This window comes from Lepidothrix coronata, unplaced genomic scaffold (assembly GCF_001604755.1).
Source record: "Lepidothrix coronata isolate B3197 unplaced genomic scaffold, Lepidothrix_coronata-1.0 Scaffold105, whole genome shotgun sequence".
NCBI classification, from domain to species: Eukaryota; Metazoa; Chordata; class Aves; order Passeriformes; family Pipridae; genus Lepidothrix; species Lepidothrix coronata.
This window is the reverse complement of record NW_016690285.1, coordinates 956,360-974,503: the sequence shown is the minus strand read 5'-3', so window position 1 is coordinate 974,503 and position 18,144 is coordinate 956,360. Positions and strand designations below refer to the sequence as shown.

At 42.7% G+C, this 18,144-nt stretch overlaps 1 protein-coding gene across 2 annotated transcripts in view; it reads right to left on the bottom strand.

Moving 5' to 3' along the window:
• The window catches only part of MBD5 (methyl-CpG binding domain protein 5), a 109,397-nt gene that overhangs the window by 64,667 nt on the left and 26,586 nt on the right, over positions 1-18,144 (bottom strand). For both annotated transcript variants that reach the window (XM_017823746.1, XM_017823745.1), the window contains exon 2: positions 1,390-1,487. The gene's annotated coding sequence lies outside the window, so the exon portion shown is untranslated. The remainder of the gene's footprint in view (positions 1-1,389; positions 1,488-18,144) is intronic.

Here is an 18,144-nt window from a genome sequence, read left to right as displayed (position 1 = left end):
TTTGTCAGATCTGCAGAACAAGCAAAATAAAGATTCTATATAATATATGTATTATAAATATATATATATTAGTCAGATCTGCAGAACAGGTAAAATAAAGATTCTATATAATATATGTATTATAAATATATATATATTAGTCAGATCTGCAGAACAGGAAAAATAAAGATTCTATATAATATATACATATTCTAAAGATATAGATGATAAAGCTCAGCAGAACAAGCCCCTTCCCTGCAGATCCAGCTGAGCCCAAAAGCAGCAGATGAGTTCCCAACACCGACCAAACCTGCTCCCTAAATCAGTTTTCACCGCCTTGTGTTGCAGGTGAAACGAGCAGCACTTGGGCCACAACAGTGGAAGTTGTATCCCTCAAACACCCAACTGCCAAGAGCCATTCAGAGCCCAGCTTTGGGAATTAAGGAGCTTATTCCTGAATTTCCACACCCTGGGATCCAACAGCACTTCACACCCTTCGCTCGGAAAAGCCTCGGCTCGAGTTGGCGCCTCCGGAAGCTCAAACCTGAAGCTGGACCCTCACGTTGGGCCTGGTTGCTGAAGCAGGGAAAAGCAAATATGGGAATTTTTCCCGAATTCAAGACCCCCATTAGGAGCTCAATTAATGATGCCTTAATTGGTTTGCTCGGGGATGAGCAAAAACCCAGCGCTAAATATCAGATATTGCCACGCGTCAAACGAACGGCGGGTAACGAGGGGGGAAACGAGCTCCACTTCCACAGCTGAAGGGAAAAACCTCTTCCCAGACTGCCCAGAGCGTTCACAGAAAGTTTCAAGAAGAGAAAAAAATGATAATTAAACAAAGCTCCCCTGAACCTCCCACGTTTATTTGGATCAGAAGTCCACGCGTGGATAACAAACACCACGAGCAGGGAAAACAAACAGCACGAGACACATCAGGTTCATGCCTTAATTTTTAATTTAAGTCAGTTTTCTCCAATTCTACAAGAATTTTTGGGAGATTGACCCCTATTTTATTTCTTTTCCACCTAATTTTTGGGCTTTTTTCCTCAGCCACTCTCCGGGTTTTAACATACAAGGGTCTGTATCACACACACACAGATATTGCAACTCATCAGCAGGGCAAAAAACTTGTGAGAAAGGAAGAATAAGGAAAAGCCATTAAATGCAGGCAAAAAAGAAAAAAAAAAGAAGTTAATGACTCATATTCTTGTAACTAAAAGGAGGAAAAGAAACTGAGCTCCCTCCACGCAGCTTATTTTTCACATTAGCAGAATAAATAAACTTATTAAAAAGGAGGTTAAACATTGGCTCCCAACCTTCAGCTGCTGTTCAAGTCTGGTTATTTTTGAGGCCAAAAACTAACTTATTCCTTCTAGAAAAAGGCATAATCTCGATTCTTTTCCTTACCTTTGCTGCCTGAAGGGACAGGATTTCAAAGATCTTGTCTGTAAATGAGATAATCTTCAATACTGATGCCTCCAGCGACCACCATCGTCAGCAAGGATCTGCAGAGCAACACCAAAAGCAGGACTTAACCCGGGTTTAAGGTGACCAGACTGGGGTTTAAAATATTTATTTACTTATTTTATTTATTTACTTCTTAAACAGGCACAAAGTAAGATTGTGCATTTCGAGCAACAGGTGGATTTAGGAGCTGCTGTTAAAAATAAACAGACAAGGACCAGAGCCATAACACAGGTATTTAACTCTTGGGGGCCCTCAATAATTACTCTGCATTAGTATATTTAATAAATATACAAAACTTGGGGATTTCACTGTTGTTATACCCAAATAACCACAGCAGTAATCACCCCACCAGTTAAAATTTAAATAAAATTACAAATTAGGGTTGAAGTGTGTCACAAGCACTAATAGATTACAGAAAGTTAAAGCACCTCCTTAAGCTTGGAAAAGCCAAGTGAAACTTTAGGACAATGTCACCATAAGAGCAAGTTATGGTGCTTTTATTAAGCAAAAAATACAATAAAAAATAAAATTATTCAGCCTGAATATATATATATATATATTTAAACTATCATTTCACAAGTACTCATTTCTTTGTCTGCAGGCCTGGGACACCCCATTGCCAACAGTCAGGACACAAGTGGGAAGGTGATGGGATCACAGGCTCTGGGGACAATTTATTGCTTCTCAATTTAGTATTTAAAGCCATAAAAGTTAAATATTTGTAACAGCAGAACCCCCAAGTTTTTAGCAGTTTGCCCATAGCAATGCAAAAAGTGATTTCAACTCAGTTTAGGATAAAGTTTTATCTGAATTGTCCACGTTTGTCTCTTCTGAAGTCAATCCATGCCCCCCAACTCCTGTTACAGGAGAATAAACACCTCTCTGACCAACTTCTTCCTCAAAGCAGCAAGTTCTGGAACAGCTAAATGGATGCTCTCTGCTCTTCCTAGTGCTTCCAAAAATTTAAAATACTTGTAGGATAAATAACTGTCCAATCAGTCTGTGAAATAAAATTACCCAGGGTATGCCAGGCTTATGTTCCCTCTCTTTCCCTAATGAAAATCCAAAGAGAAATTGGATGTCCACTGTACCCTGGGGTTTGCCAAGATGAGAGTTGATGGATTAGCAGGGGGGGGAAATTCCAGATACAAAATGACCCAATTAAAGCACCAAAAAGCTGCTGTGGAGGAACTGGGAGCGATGAGGAATTTTCAGGTGAGGTTCAAGGCGGGGCCGAGGGGCAGGAGAGGAACGGAATAAAGAGTTTGTAGTAATGGAAGGCTCATGGAACAGCTGGAATTCACAGGAGTCTCTGTGAAACAGGAGGTGAACAAGTTCTGCTGGTGCTGGAAATCACTAAACAACCCCATCCAAGACAGGAGTCGGTGAATTAAGGTCCAGGACACGACTGGACGTGGCGCTCGGTGCTCTGGGCTGGTGCCAAGGTGGGCATCAGTCCCTCCCTGATCCTGGAGGGCTTTCCCAACCCAAAGAATCCTGTGGGAACACCAACTCCAAATGATTGCCTTGAAATCCACAGGTCTGGGCAGCCACGCCCCGCGATTCCTTGGAATCAGAGAATCACTAAGGTTGGAAAGGACCCTTCAGAACGTCAGGGCCAACCAGCCCCACCTTCTGATGGCCCTGCTTGGCTTTGGCTGCCCCTCCTTTGGTCTCTCTGGTCTCTCAATGAACTGGGGCAGAAGCCAGAGCGGGAGCCAACACCTGGTTTCTTTAATAAGTTCAGCACAGAAGATTCAATGAGAACTGGAGTTAAAAAAAATGTCATTTTAAAGGGAAAACACCCCACGGAGCAATCACAGGGGAAGGAACGAAACATTTCATGGCGCCTTTTCAAACAGTTCTTCCTCAGCATGTCCAGAGTCTCCAAGGTGGTTCAAATCTGTGACCAGTTTTCCTTAAAAGCACCTTTGCACACCTAATTCAGGGCTGAGGTTTTCTATCAGCTGCCCTTCAAACCTAACACTGGATTTTCTTAACAAGTTGAATCAGACCCAATTCTCCCCAGATTTTTTAAGCGCCACTGAAAACATCTTCATTTTCTTCTTTTTTTTTTTTTTTTTTTTTTTTTTTTGCCTGGCAAGTAAATCACTCTCACGTTGCCTTTTGTGTTGAGAGATGATATTTTCTTTCCCTCTGTGAACTGCACGACCAAAATGCAGATATTTCAACTCTGCTCCCACTGCAGATGTTATTTGTGATGGGGTTTAATCACTGCTCTCTCTCACACACGACAACTGCAATAATTGTAAGGGTATCATTAATTTTGTTCTCAAAACCTCCAAGCCTTCTCAAAGGGCTTTGGGAAGAAGTTCCTTCTGTGTTAAACCACCACATGCTCTAAGGGGATCTTATGAATTTTAGGGGACCAGTTCATTTTGATGAATGGCCCCCCAGTGTTACGTTAGTTGTGCTTCACATGATTTCCTGACCATCATCCCAACAACCAGGAGGAGTCACTGTGATCTCATCTTCAGTTCATGGGAATTTACCAAGGAAATTAAAATGTCTGTTGTTTAAAAACACATCAGCTTATTCAGAGATTCCCGGATGTCATTTAACACGGATGCAAAAAAAAGACACAATTACATGGAATCCCAGAATGGTTTGGGTTGGAGGGGAACTTAAAGATCATCCCATTCCAGCCCCTGCCATGGGCAGGGACACCTTCCACTAGCCCAGGTTGCTCCAACCTGGCCTTGGACACTTCCAGGGATCCAGGGGCAGCCACAGCTTCTCTGGGAAACCTGGGCCAGGGCCTCCCCACCCTCACAGTCAGGAATTCCTTCCCAGTATCCCATCTTGGGATAGCTGTGGAAAGCCATTCCCTGTGTCCTGTCCCTCCATCCCTTGTCCCCAGTCCCTTTCCAGCTCTCCTGGAGTCCCTTTAACCCTGGAAGGGGCTCTCAGGTCTCCCTGGAGCCTTCTCTTCTGCAGGTGAACCCCTCCAGCTCTCCCAGCCTGGCTCCAAGTCCCATCCAATGGATCCCTGTGGATCCTGAACACCATTTCACAGCCCTTGAGCCCCTTCCCACCCCTCCAGCCCCTCTGTGCTGGTGAGACCCAGCTCCAGCACAGCCCCTCTCCTTGGGGAAGGTAATCATTGCCAGCACATTCCAGGAGCTTCCTGGATTGAGCTCCTGCTCAGCTCCTGGTCCATCCCCAGGAGCAGCTCCATGTGCTCCAGCTGCTCATGGACACACAGGATGATGTTCCACCCTCATCCCCCTGCCTGTCCTTCCTGAAGAGCCTGGACCCTTCCACTCCAACCCTCCAGCCAGAGGAGTCTCGGTGATGCCAACAGGACCATATCCCTGCAGCCATCTCCAACTCCTGCATTCCCCATTCCCTGTGTGCTCCCGGGGAATCCAACATACTGCCCAGAGTGGCTGGAATTCACGGAACCACTCGGCAAGGTTGGAAAAGCCCTCTGAGATCACCGAGTCCAACCTTTGACCTCACCCCACCCTGTCCACAATTCCCTTGGGCTGCTCCTCAGGTGCTCAGTTCTTCCTTTTCCTTCCTTTTTTTCCCTCCCTCATATTCTCCAGCCCCTTATTCTGGATGTTGATCCTCTAAATATCCCACAGCCCGAGGAGTTGGTTCTACAGGATTCTGCATCCCAGTCTGGTGCCAGCCCACCAAACATATGTCCCCGCTCAAATGGAAGAATCTGTTTGGATTCCTTTTCTTATTTTTCAAATTCCTTCCTGGACTGGGGACAAAACATTTCTTTAGATACAACTCAGCACCTTCTGAGACACAAAACTTTCTATACATTCTCTATAACTCTGAAGATCAGAGTTGTTGTTGTCACATGACAACGATTATTCAAAGTGAACCCTCAAAAACCATCGAGGAAAGACGATAAATTGGTTTTAGACATTATTTTTCGTGCTCGTGGGTGCTAAGTCTTTAAACCAGCTCTGTCAGTTGTTGCCTCTGGGAGGTGTTTTTTTCTTGTTTTTGAGGAAAAAAATCCTTTCAGTCACACCAAGATCCTCTCACAGCAAGACAAAAACGCACAGGGAAAGCAGCAGAAATTTCGGAGAGGAGCTCCTCGTTTTTCTTTTTTAGTGGCAAATGTAAAGGACCAGGAGGTTTCACAAACACCTTTGAGGTCTTTGTTTTCCAGGTTTCCGTTTCACGCGTGCCGGTGCTCACACCTGAGGTGTGGAAAACCAGGAACGATCCCTGCATGAGCCGCCCCCAGCCAAGGCTGAATTCCCTGGTTTCAGAGGATGATTCAGCTCAGCTGCAAAGGCCACCACTGGGAAAGAATCATGAGGGGGAAAAAAAAAACCAAACACGTGTTTTCCCTGGTTTTCTTTGTTTTGTTCCACAATAAGGCAGAAAAGGCAGCCTCGATATTTCTTTTAAATTAATAGTTTTAAGTGAGAAATAAATAAAGCAGGTCTGTGCTGTTTTTGTCAGAGATGAGCGAGCAAGAACTAATGAGATCTCCTGACAGATGAGGCTTCTCCAAGACTGTCCTGAGAAGGAATTTCATCCTGCTTTTAGCTGGTATTTGCCATTTATTGACATCAATATAGCCGAGTTTCCTAATTAACACCAGAAAAAAAAGATGGCATTTTAAATTAAACCATGAAAGCCTCACTGATTTTACTGATTGAATGGTTTGCTGAGGAAGGGCAGTTTTTGGAGACAGTGGTGTGGGGCACTGCTGTACCAGACACTTGCCCCTATATAGATATTTAAGTCTAAACTATATATATATACATTCTCTACTCCAGGGAGACCTGAGAGCCCCTTCCAGGGCCTAAAGGGGCTCCAGGAGAGCTGGAGAGGGACTGGGGACAAGGCATGGAGGGACAGGACACAGGGAATGGCTTCCCACTGCCAGAGGGCAGGGTTAGGTGGGATATTGGGAAGGAATTCCTGGCTGGGAGGGTGGGGAGGGAACAGGATGGAATTCCCAAAGAAGCTGTGGCTGCCCCTGGATCCCTGAAGTGTCCAAGGCCAGGTTGGAGCAAGCTGGGCTAGTGGAAGGTGTCCCTACCCATGGCAGGGGGTGGAACTGGATAATCCTTAATGTCCCTTTCCAACCCAAAGCATCCTGGGATTCTGCAATGAGCCTGTGATTTAGACAATTCGTTATTTGTAAAGATTTTGGGAAGGAATTCCACGCACTAAGTTAACCACCAACAGAAAGAGCCTTGGCCTGAGCAGCCCAGAAACGAAGGAGAAGAGCCGGGAAGGATCCTCCATTCATGGAAAGGGAGCAGGGCAACAGCAAACCCAAAGCCACGCTGAGAAAATCATCATCATCCCCACAAAGTAGGTCAGGGAAGTGAGTTTACTAAATATAAACTTTCTTTGTAGTCAAGCAACCGCTGCCGGAGTAATGAGATTTACTCACATTTCACCCCGGCCCTCTTTGAATCCGGGCTAATTAAAAACCACCACCGAGTGACCACTCACACGCCCCTCACCTTTCAGGGGACACGGCAGCAAGCTCAGAAAGGAAAAAAAACAATGATTTTGACCTTTCTAAATTCTTGGATGTGAAAGAAAATGCTTTGCGCTCCAACTTCGCCGTTCACCCAAACACCCGGCGCAGCCAAAAATACACTTCCCGCCGTGGTTCCCGCGCGGAGATGACAGAGCTCTTACTCTGCTCGCACAGCACACGATCACAGAGGGATTCCGGGTGACCTCCCGGAATCCTCGCCCGCGGTGGTGACACAGTTGGAGAGGAAACACAGGATCCCTGTCAACCGTCGGCTCGGGAAGAGCCCAAACTCCGGCGAAAACGCGGAGACGAACGGGAACACTCCCCATTGTTTATTTTTGGGTTGGAGGAGGAAAAGAGGGGAATATTTTTGTAACGAGCATCAACTGCGCTTTATAATTATATATTATATATATATATGTATGCATTTTGTATTTCTCTGCTGTTGAGGTGGTTCCAAAAATATTCCCCTCTGGTTTGTGGCAGTCGCTCCCACCCTGTGCCGGAGCGTTTTGTGCCTCCAGGGCAGTCGGTGTCTGGAGCAAACCTGCACGGGGGGAACTCGTGTCCCAGCAGTTCAATTTTTCCAAGCACAGACCTAAAAACTCAAGGAGCTGAACTGCAGAACCGGTGCTTTAATTTCTGGGAGGCAATTCCCTGTCAACACTCAGATATAGAATGTGCAAAGATGTTGCAAGTTGGGCTGAAATTCTATTTTGGGTCGATTTTGAGGCTGACATTTACTACTATAAAATAATTAGGGTTGGGGTTTTTTTTTTGGTGCTTTCAAACACTGGATAATCAGAAGACACTGAATCCAACCCTGAAAAGAGGGGCAGATAAAACACTGACACCTCTTCAGAGTCTTCCTTTTAAAACAGAGAAAATGCCCCAGTTGTCTGAGGAAACGTTCTTCTCCTCCAAAATTCCATTAGAAACATTCCGAAGCCCAAAGTGCAGGGAATTTATGGAAGTATCAATCCCTGGTTACGCAGCCAAAGGAGAAAAAAAATGCATCTCTTCACATACATCTCTTGGTTTATTTTCTGCCTCCAAAGAGCAGAAAAGGCAATCAAATGCAACAGAAAAACTGCATTAATTGGCTGATCTTATGGCAATTTCCACTCAAGAGTATTTTTTCCTTTCTTTGAGCTGAATGATAATTATTGAGCACAGTTTTAGAGCACGTTTCCAGCAGTTTCTGCCTGGTTTTGGAGCTGCCCTGGGCCTGCACTATTCCCTGTTCTCCCGGTCACCGGAATTTGTTTAACTTTATTAATGTTTAAGGAATGAGACTTGGTGTCACTGGAAGCAAAACTGCATGGATATTTCCATCAAATCACAAATATCTTATTTATTTTTTAAGCAGAAAAAGGCTGGGAAAAGCGTTTCCCTGCAATCTTGGAATGATAACCAAGAGGTTTCAGGGGCCTTTTCTGCATTTTAATTTCAACATCCAACTAATAACTGTGCCTAATTTCCCAGCCCAAGAAGGGTTTGTTTTGTTTTTTTTTTGGTCTGTAAGTTCAACACCTGCAGTTTTACAAAGGATTTCTCTTCTGATGGAACTCCTGGAAACAAATTAATTCATAAGTGCTCCCAAATCCCACAAGATTTAAGGGAGGAATATTTCTTTATATAGCAGTGTATGTTCACCACCACACTGAAATCCAGGCAAAGATTTTAGGGAAGATTAAGGTGTTTTTAATGCCTGCATCCCACTTCTCCAGGCTCACATTCACACACACTTATTCTCTACCTCCTTTTCCTTCATCCTCATTTTCCAAGGAATGTTTAAGCTCAAAGTATGGCTCATATTTAACATTTATATCTCCATTAACATAAGATTTACAGCCCTGCCGTAATTACAGTGCTTTTAAAACAAGCCTGTGCACAAATATCAAATTCTGATGGATTGCCATCAGGAGCAGGGAATATAATCCCCCAAAACTTCCTTTCTTCCTTGGGCCAAACTTGGATCAGCTGCTCTTTAGTGACGATTCAGGAGCATCCACAGGAGCACTCTGGTTACACAAATCTAATTTAATACCAAAATACCTTGTGAGATGATTGTGTTACCAACAGAAGGAATTTATCTCCCTTTCCAGCTGCATGTGCAGCACATACAGATCAGCCCCAAATCACTCCCAGAAACTTCTGAGCGCTCCTTAAAACGTAATAATGGACTTTTTTTTTTTTTTTCCTTAACAGCAGATTTATTTGAAGCCGGGCCTGCATTCCTTCCTGGGTGAACAAAAGTAAAATAATAAAATAATAAAATAATAATAAAATCCCGTTTCCTCACGGTTCACTGTGCTGCCTCCTGGAAAAGCAGGGGGTTTGGGCACATTATAAAAAAATTCTTAGTAGGTTTTTGCCTTTTGAATTTTTATTAAATAAGGAAAAATGTAAGAACTTCCTATTTTTTTTTCTTTTCCAGAGCTCAGGAGCACAACTGGATTCCCACATATCCCTGTTTAAGACACATTCACTCAAGGACTCTCCCTTTAGCCTGCCATTCCTTCTGATATTCCTGCCTTTATCAGATTTTTGTCTCCAGCATTTCTCCTTCCATCTTATCTTCCCCAAGAAGAAAAAATCTTCCAGGGAAGCGCCCGTTCCTCCCGGGATTTTGGGAGGCACCACTATCACACCTCCACAACAGGCACGTGGACAATTAACCCAGCAGCAGATAAAAGCAGAATTCCCCTTCCTGCTCAGCTGAAATGAAGTTTGGAAAGTTGGGTTTTTTGTGAAGAAAATGACCTTGTTCATTTTTTTTTTTGAGGCATCTCCCGAGAGAACCTCAACCGGCACATCCCGGTTTCTCGGCGTCGGGAGGAATTCCAGGGATTGGGCTGCTTCATTTCCCAGGTATCCAGAGAGGTCAGGTGGGCAGCCTCTTCCCAGCCCAACAGCACAGAGGATGCTTGGAGGGAATGCTGGTTTCTGGAATTCATGGATAAGGCAGGCTGCTCTCCAGGAATGAGGAATCGGGAGCGTCGGCAGTGCCATAAAACCCTCTGGGGGCAGCACCTGATCCCAAGGGGAAAACTGGGCATTAAATCTTAAGGAGAGATTTCACTACTTTTGGATATTTGTGATATTTGGATATTTGTGATATTTTTGGACAAAATATCACATCAGCCCTCTGTTTAAACACGGAGCAAACACATCCGAGGTCACGCTGGTCTCCAATTCCATCCAGGTGCCAAACACTCCATTTCCAGGCTGGAAGTGACAGGTCTCAAAGCCAGGACACAAAAGGGAAGGAAAACCACCCAAGTTTACACTCACATCAGTGAAAATGAGAACGGTGAATGATAAATTCAAACTATTTTAGAAACAATTTTCATCTTCAGCTACAGAGCTTCAAAGTTTCTTAGAAGTACTTCAGATTATTCTGAGTTTCTAGTGGTTATCTGGGAGAGGAAATATGTGTGTGGGAAAGAGAAAAATGCCAAGGCACAAATAAAACAAACAAAATCCTCCCCAAACTGAACCTATCAGAGGTGATTCTCCAGATTCCAGCTAAACCACCTTCTCCCCTCGCAATAAAAACACACAGAAATCTGTTTTATCTCCACTGTTTCTTCACCCCAAAGATCCACCACTGGTGCAAGTAAAAAAAAAAAAAATGGAGAAAACCACGTGGAGAAGGGATGAATTGGGAGAGAGGAAGTGGGTAGGAATCTCTCCAACCAGTTTTTTGGGGAAAAAAAAGCAAAGTATCGTTTTCGTGGCCAGTTTTAAATCCCCAGTTTAAATCCCCACCAAAGCAATTCTGACCTGCAAGAATGTTCTGCCACTGGAGATAATACGAAAAGTTCTCAAGGAAAGACATCAAAAGCTTTGCTGAGGAGCACCCACGTCAAAATAATGATATTGTTCCGAACTGTCAGCTCTTTAACCCATTTAGAAGCTGAAATTTGGGTTGTTCCTTTCGGTGGGGAAGAAGAGGCCATAAATATACAGCCCAGTCTTGCTCTTTTAGAAGGTTCTAATCTCAAATTAAACAGTCCACAGTGCTGCTGGACTACAATAAGCAAAAAAAAATTTAACCCATTCTTTTATACCCCCAGATGAGATTTTTTTTTTCCATTGAGTGGTGAAGTTGAAGGAAAGAAACAGAAAAAAAACCCCAAAAAGTAAGGAAAAAAAAAAAAAGAAGGGCCTTTGCCCTGAGACAGTTTTTTCTTTGCTTTCCTTGGAAGTGCCACCTAAAACCCCACGACATTCCATGACATTCAGCCTGAACCTTCTCCTTCTCCATTTCCCTCTTTATTTCTCACTCCAAGCCCGAGCATTTCCCCGTTTTCCTGCCTTGTTTACAATTTTAGGCACACGGGGGCTGTTAAACCTCGTCTTGCACGTTCCCTTCCCTCGCTCTTTCCCTCTCGTTATTCCTTAAGAGACCGGACAAAGGCACATTCAGGTGTCTTTGATAAATAAGGCAGGGCCCAATTTCAGTAGGAATATTAAATCATGTGGCTGGAATCCCTTGGAGTGTCCATGCAGACACAGCCATAAGTCATCCAGCCAGTTCCATCCCTTTCAGAGCTCCTAAAATCTGATATTTGTGGTGTATATCACAAGCCCTTAGTTCTAAAATTTGTAGAGAGCAGGGATTTCCTGATAATCCTCTGATTTTGGAAACCTGTGTACAGCAAATACATGCAAAAATGCCCATAACATAATCAACCAGGAAAATACACACTAATTAATCAAATATGAAATTATCCACTAATAATATCGCCGGGACAAAAAACCCAACCCAAAACTCTTACTGTTCTTACATAATTCTTAATGTTTTTGCTGTGCAAAATAAATATTGAATGACATGGTTTTATAGGGAATCAACTTTATCTGAGTGTCTCTGTGTTTACAGACAATCCTGGCCACTCAAACCCAAGAAATCCAATGTTTCAGATGGAGGGAAGATAATTTACAGGGAGCGAATGTAACCCACACCTCCATCTCCTGTTCATCTTTCAGAAGGAAAATAAGCCCCATTTACTGCAGGAATGAAACAGAGACACGCAAAAGGACTGTACATGAGGGGGAAAAGTTGAATAAATCTCCTTGAACCCAACCAGGGTTTCACTGCTCCTTCCCCTGCTCAGCGCACGCAAACAATCTGCCAGCTCAGCAGGGGGAAGATTGAAATCTGGATTTTCTCGTCCCATAACTTTTCATTTCTTGGTTGTCAAGGCCCGAGATATTCTGAATTCTGCAGGAGCAAGAGATGCTGCCAACAAAATGTTAATACCTCAGCAAGATTTGCTTTTCCCTTTGAAACAGGAGGAAATATTTTTCCAAGTGAGTCGGGTCCTTTTAGGCAGCTGAGGTTACAGTTTGTTGTTGAGTCACTGTTTTCTGGGAGGAAAAGGCACAGATTCTATGGATTTCTTTTCTAGCACTTGCTGTAATTAATGTTATAATTTAATCATCATAATCTTTGGGTTTCTGTGCTTAGAAGGTAAAGCTGCTCCTGTGTTCACTTCACTCTACCTTGACGTTCCCCTTTCTGCAACACACTCATTTATTTTTAAAAGCCTTGATGAGATGGATCATTCTTGTAGTATTTTCTACAGTTTCCCTGGTTTCTAATATAAAATTGTATCACAAAGCTTCCCTGAGCTCTTTTACAAGAATGAATCCTGAGCTGAATGGGAATTCCCCACGGAGAAGAACAGAGCCTAAAATAGCTCCAAGATGTGAATCCCTGGGTGCTCTCATCTGCCTCCTCCTGCACCAACAGCCTGCACTGATCCCATTCCCTGAATCCCTCCCCTCAGCTTCTTCCCCAACCCTTTCCATCAGGAACTTCCTGAACATCTCGAGGACAGTGACTTGTCCTGTCCTACCCAATCCTGCCCTATCCCATCCTGTCTTTTGATTGTGACCAAAAGGAGAATCTGTAGTTCCCAGATTTGGTCTCATCCACCTTTCATCAACCAAAATAACAAATAGGAGGTCTCAGGTGGGATACTGGGAAGGAATTCCTGGCTGGAAGGGTGGTGAGGCCCTGGCCCAGGTTGCCCAGAGAAGCTGTGGCTACCCCTGGATCCCTGGGAGTGTCCAAGGCCGGGTTGGAGCAACTGGGATAATGGAGGTGTCCCTGCCCATGGCAGGGGGTTGCACTGGATGAGCTTTAAGATCCTTTCCCAAATCATTCTGGGATTCCTGACACGCAGGTCTGAACTCTGAAAACATGTGTGATCCAAGGAATATGAAGAGGAAGCTGTTCCTGAGGGATCAGAGCATCCCTGGTGCTGGCAGGGGAGGCTGTGGAGGACAGGCAGATGAATTCCCTTGGAAAGGCAGCAGGAGTTCTGGAATACAGATCCATCAGGAGCTATTAGAACACGTGGTGCAAGGCCAGGTTTCATGTCCAGGTGCCTGATGGGTTCTGAGGTTCCTGCTGATCAATGAAGTTTATACATCCACTTGTGTAAGTCCCTGAGCCATCTATCCATTGTCATGGATGGGACATGGAGAGGGATGGAGAGGCCACAGCCCTGACCTGGAGGGAGGGACAGACCCCTCAGAGCTCAGGACAATCCCCCCAAAACTGGGCTCAAACACTCATGAGACACATTTTTGCTCAGATTAAAAACCAGAAGCCTTATTCATTTATTTTTGTGACTTTTCTCCCCCTTCTTCAAGCTTTTTTCTCCTGCCACTGCAGCCCCTCTGTCCACAGTTTCTTGGGCTCCTGAAATGTCTTCACCCTCTCATGCCCAAAATTAAATCCCATTCATATTGACCATTGTGTCCAGTTCTCCTCATCATTTCCTTATTTTACATCAATACACTGAAAATACAACTCCCACATTTTAGCCCAGCAATAATTCCTCACATTTGGGACCCTCCTGACCCTCTGCACTTCCAGTTCTCCTGCCCAAGACGATTTGATCTCCTGCCTTTCATCTTCCCTGTGCTGAGCCAGCTGTGCCACAGGTGGGAAAGCTGAGCTGTGCTCCCTCCTCTGCTCTTCCACGGAGCACATCCATTATTTATCTCCTCCCACGGGATCGTGGGCAAGCCCGGATCAAACCCGGATCAAACCCTGGGCTCTCACTAAAGGTACGGACAAACGACTGAGAAACGAACACGGCACGGGAAAAATCGGATTTTAAATCAGAATTTTGCAGTGTGCAAATTGTAAAAAAAAAACGTTCAACGCAAGTAAAACTTTCACTTGTCAAAATCCTTCCAGTGCAAAGCACAAACCAGGTACTGCTTCGTCACTCAAAGCAACGTTTGAGGTGGAGGCACAAAATTCGACCTCGGCGTGAGGAGTTTAACTCCTAAGTTTTCAAATCTGGACCATTTCAGTTGAAATCCAACAGCCTTTAAAGAAGAGGAAAAAAAAAAAAAAACCACAACAACCCAAACCACAACCAACAGAGAAAAGCCAACACAAAGTTTAGATCCCACTAAGGGACTATTTTAAACTTGATTAATAATTCCAGGATCCCCCCCTTTTAGGAATGTCTGACAATTTGGTTAAGAAGTCACAAAGTGCTGCTGCATTTGGGAAGAGAAACTCCCATTTTTCTGAGCATTTAAAATCCATGTGAATAGCAAAGACTGAGGGAAGGTCAGTCTTTACTATTCACAAAATAGAGAGGTGACAGAAAAATTCTTTGTTACAACTTTTAGGGTGACTGGGTGGACTGAGAAGTGCATTCTTTAGGATTTGGGGTGATGATGTAACTCAGAGTTGTTTGAAATACATAAACACTGTAAGTCTGGGCTTGAACTTAAATAAGAAATAAATAGGAAGTAACTAAGGAAGCAGATGAACGGAAATAAAGACAATATCTATTTATTGCTATTATTTATTGGTATTAGAGGCTTAAAAATGGGCTTTTCAATGAGAAGAAGCTGCAGCACCAAGATGACTGAAGGAGTTTCCTAAAGGGATGTGGGAACACGTGTGACAGGAGAGGGACACCAGGAAAAAGGCAAATGTTCCCGAAATCCAGAGCACGGAGCAGTCGCTCATCAGCTGCTCAAAAGCTGCTGAAACCTTAAAAATGGAATTGTTCTTCAGAGGAACCGGGAACATTTCAGGGACAAACCCCCATGGAAAAAAAAAAATCACACATGAAGGGCCGGGAGAGTCTTTTAAGAACAACTTGAAGAGGTGACAAAGCACAACTTCCGCCGCGTTCCCAGCGCTGTTCAAAGGGAGTCGCATCCCTGAAGTAGCATTCCATGAAAATTACATCAGAGAACCCCGGAACTGTGCAGCAAAGCCTTTTGCTGATGTGCTGCTGCCCCAGGAATGGCACATGGGATGGGAGAACTTTGCTGGACGGGCCTGGATTTGCACCTCCCACTTGGAAACCTTCCGGCGGCGCCAGCGGATCCTGGTGGCCGCAATTCCAGCTGGAGCCACGGATCCCGAGATCACCCGGGGACATCAGTCCCTGCAGACTGGCAGGAGGAGCAGAACAAGGCTTTTGTAGCATTTCAATAAATTATAGCCCCAACCAGGCTGCTGGAAGCTCCACAACGGCACATCCGAGGCCATTCCCGAGGGAAACACGGATATATCCCAGCCAGGAGGCCGGAGCATTCCACTCATCAGCGTTTCCCACTATTCAGCACCACAGTTTCGTACAAGAAAGGACTTCCCAACGACTTAAAAGAGTCCAGAGCTGGTTGGAAAAATCTCAGGATTCCCACAAAAAAAAAATCAGCAATGGGAATAATCAGCAACTCTCCCTTATTTGCAGGAGAATTCCTGAAGGATCTCCCACCAGGAATCTCACAGAGCATCCATTTATTTGTGGAGGGAAATATAGAAGGAGAGAGGAGGCCAATCTATAGTCAATGGAGTAAATACTTCACTTAAATGCACTCATTGAAACACAACCTCTCACACTTGCAAACATCAGAATACACTGATTTTATCAGGATATCCACAGCCCAACACCAGGAATGTCCCAATATAGGGAATTCTGGAGCTTATTAAATTACAGAATTCAAAAAATACATCTAAACCCGCTTTGGCTGTACAAGAATTCTCGATTTAATTCATTAATTTCTTTTTTTTTTTTTGCCATGGAGTAAACACATAAGATTTCTTCCGAGCGAACATTTGGAATTCGGCAATCGATTTGTTTTGAGCGGCAAAACGTGATTTTTCCACCCTTCTGGAAGACAAATCCTGCTTTCAAAAAGCCACTTAGAGAAACTGTGCAAACTTTCAGGATGCTCTCCCTGCCCTTCCTCTGTTCTGCACCAACACACCTGCAACTCCCTGAACACGATAATTCCGTTTGACTTTAAAATACCGGGTCTGGAACACGAAAAGAGGCAGGGAAAGGGTCTGGTTTGGGGTTTCTGCTTTTGTTTGGGTTGGTTTGTGTGTTTATATTGTTTTTTAAAGCGTGGACAAAGCCACCTGATCGTATTTAAACACCCAATACTTTTCCATATAATCATACAAATCATGGAGGTTGGAAAAGGCCTTGGAGATAAATCCAAGCGCTCCCTCCAAGGCCACCACTGCCCCGTGTCCCCAGGTGCCACATCCACATGGATTTTAACCCCTCCCAGGGGTGGGGACTCACCACTGTCCCTTTTCCAATGCCTGACCACCCTTTCCACAAAGAAAATCCCCCCAATATCCAACATAACCCCCTCATCCCCCCGGCACAACTCGAGGCCTTTTCCTCTCGTCCCGTCACTCGTTCCTTGGGAGAAGGGTCCAACTCCCACCTTTTATGGGATTTGTCCAAAGTTCTTTAATGGTGTCACCTTCCAGAAGCCATCAGATGGGAGGAATGAAGGGCACAGCTCTTATAAACACACAAAACACTGATTCACAGCCATAAAAATGGATAAACTATGTTCATGCAGATGCCTCACGTGCCGTTTATCTGAATTTATTTCGATATTAAACCCCAATTTGAACCCAGTTGCACCTGCCCCATGAAAAGTTGAACAGTCTCCAAACAAAAGGGGGAAAAAAAGCCATTTTTAATGACGTTTTATCACTGCTGACAGACAGAACTACAGCAGAACTAAATGCCTGGGCTGCCCACTCCAACGGATGACGTTTTTTATTATGTATTTGCACCTCTAATGGTTTGGTTTCTTAAAAAAAAAAAAAGGTTTATTTTTTCTCAATTCAACTTGGCTGAATATCATCCTGTATATTCATACTTTCCTTCCTTTGCTTTTTTTTTAAACCCACCAGTATTCCTTAAAATTAAAATATGCAGTGATAACAGAGATGTCTTAGGCAAAGTCAGAGTCATTCAAGAAAAGTTGGGCAGTGGAAAAACTTAAATATAGGGTTAAAATTCTTAAATATATAATATATATATATATTTTTTCAATATATCTCTTTTTATACATTTTTATTTTATAATATATTTTATATTTTTTTTTTCCTTATTTTTTTTTTAATTTTTTAAAATTTTTTGGGTTCCTTTTTTTTTTTTAATTTTTTAAAATATATGATAATTATATTATATATATGTAAGTACATTTAATAAAGTAAGTTTAAATGGACATTTAACTTTATATTCTGAAACACAGATGTCTGGGCAGGTCAGTCACTTTTATTTAATCTTATTTAATTCTTACATTCTTAATCTAAATATATGGAAATATATATAATATAGACTTATATCTATTTTATATATATACTACACAGTATCTATATTTTATATATAGTATCTATATATATCATATAGTGTATATATACTTTAAATATATATAAGAATATATTTAAATATAAAAATACATTTTATATATTATATTATATATATTTATATCTATATATAATAGAAGTATATATATAAAGTATATATAGAAGTATATATATAAAAATAGAAATATATATATAAGCAGAGGTATATGTATATAAAATAGAAGTATATTTAATAAATTAAGTAAGTTTAAATTGACATTTACCTCTATATTCTTATATATATATATATATACATATACCTCTATATTACACAGATGTCTGGGTGGGTCAGTCACTTTTATTTAACCTTACTTAATTTTTAAACTCTAAATATAATAGAAACATATTTAAATATATATATAATAAATATACTTATATATATTTTAGATATACACTATATAGTACCTATATATTCTAGATATAGTGTATGTAAATACACTTTATATATATATAAGTATATTTATTATATATATATTTAAATATA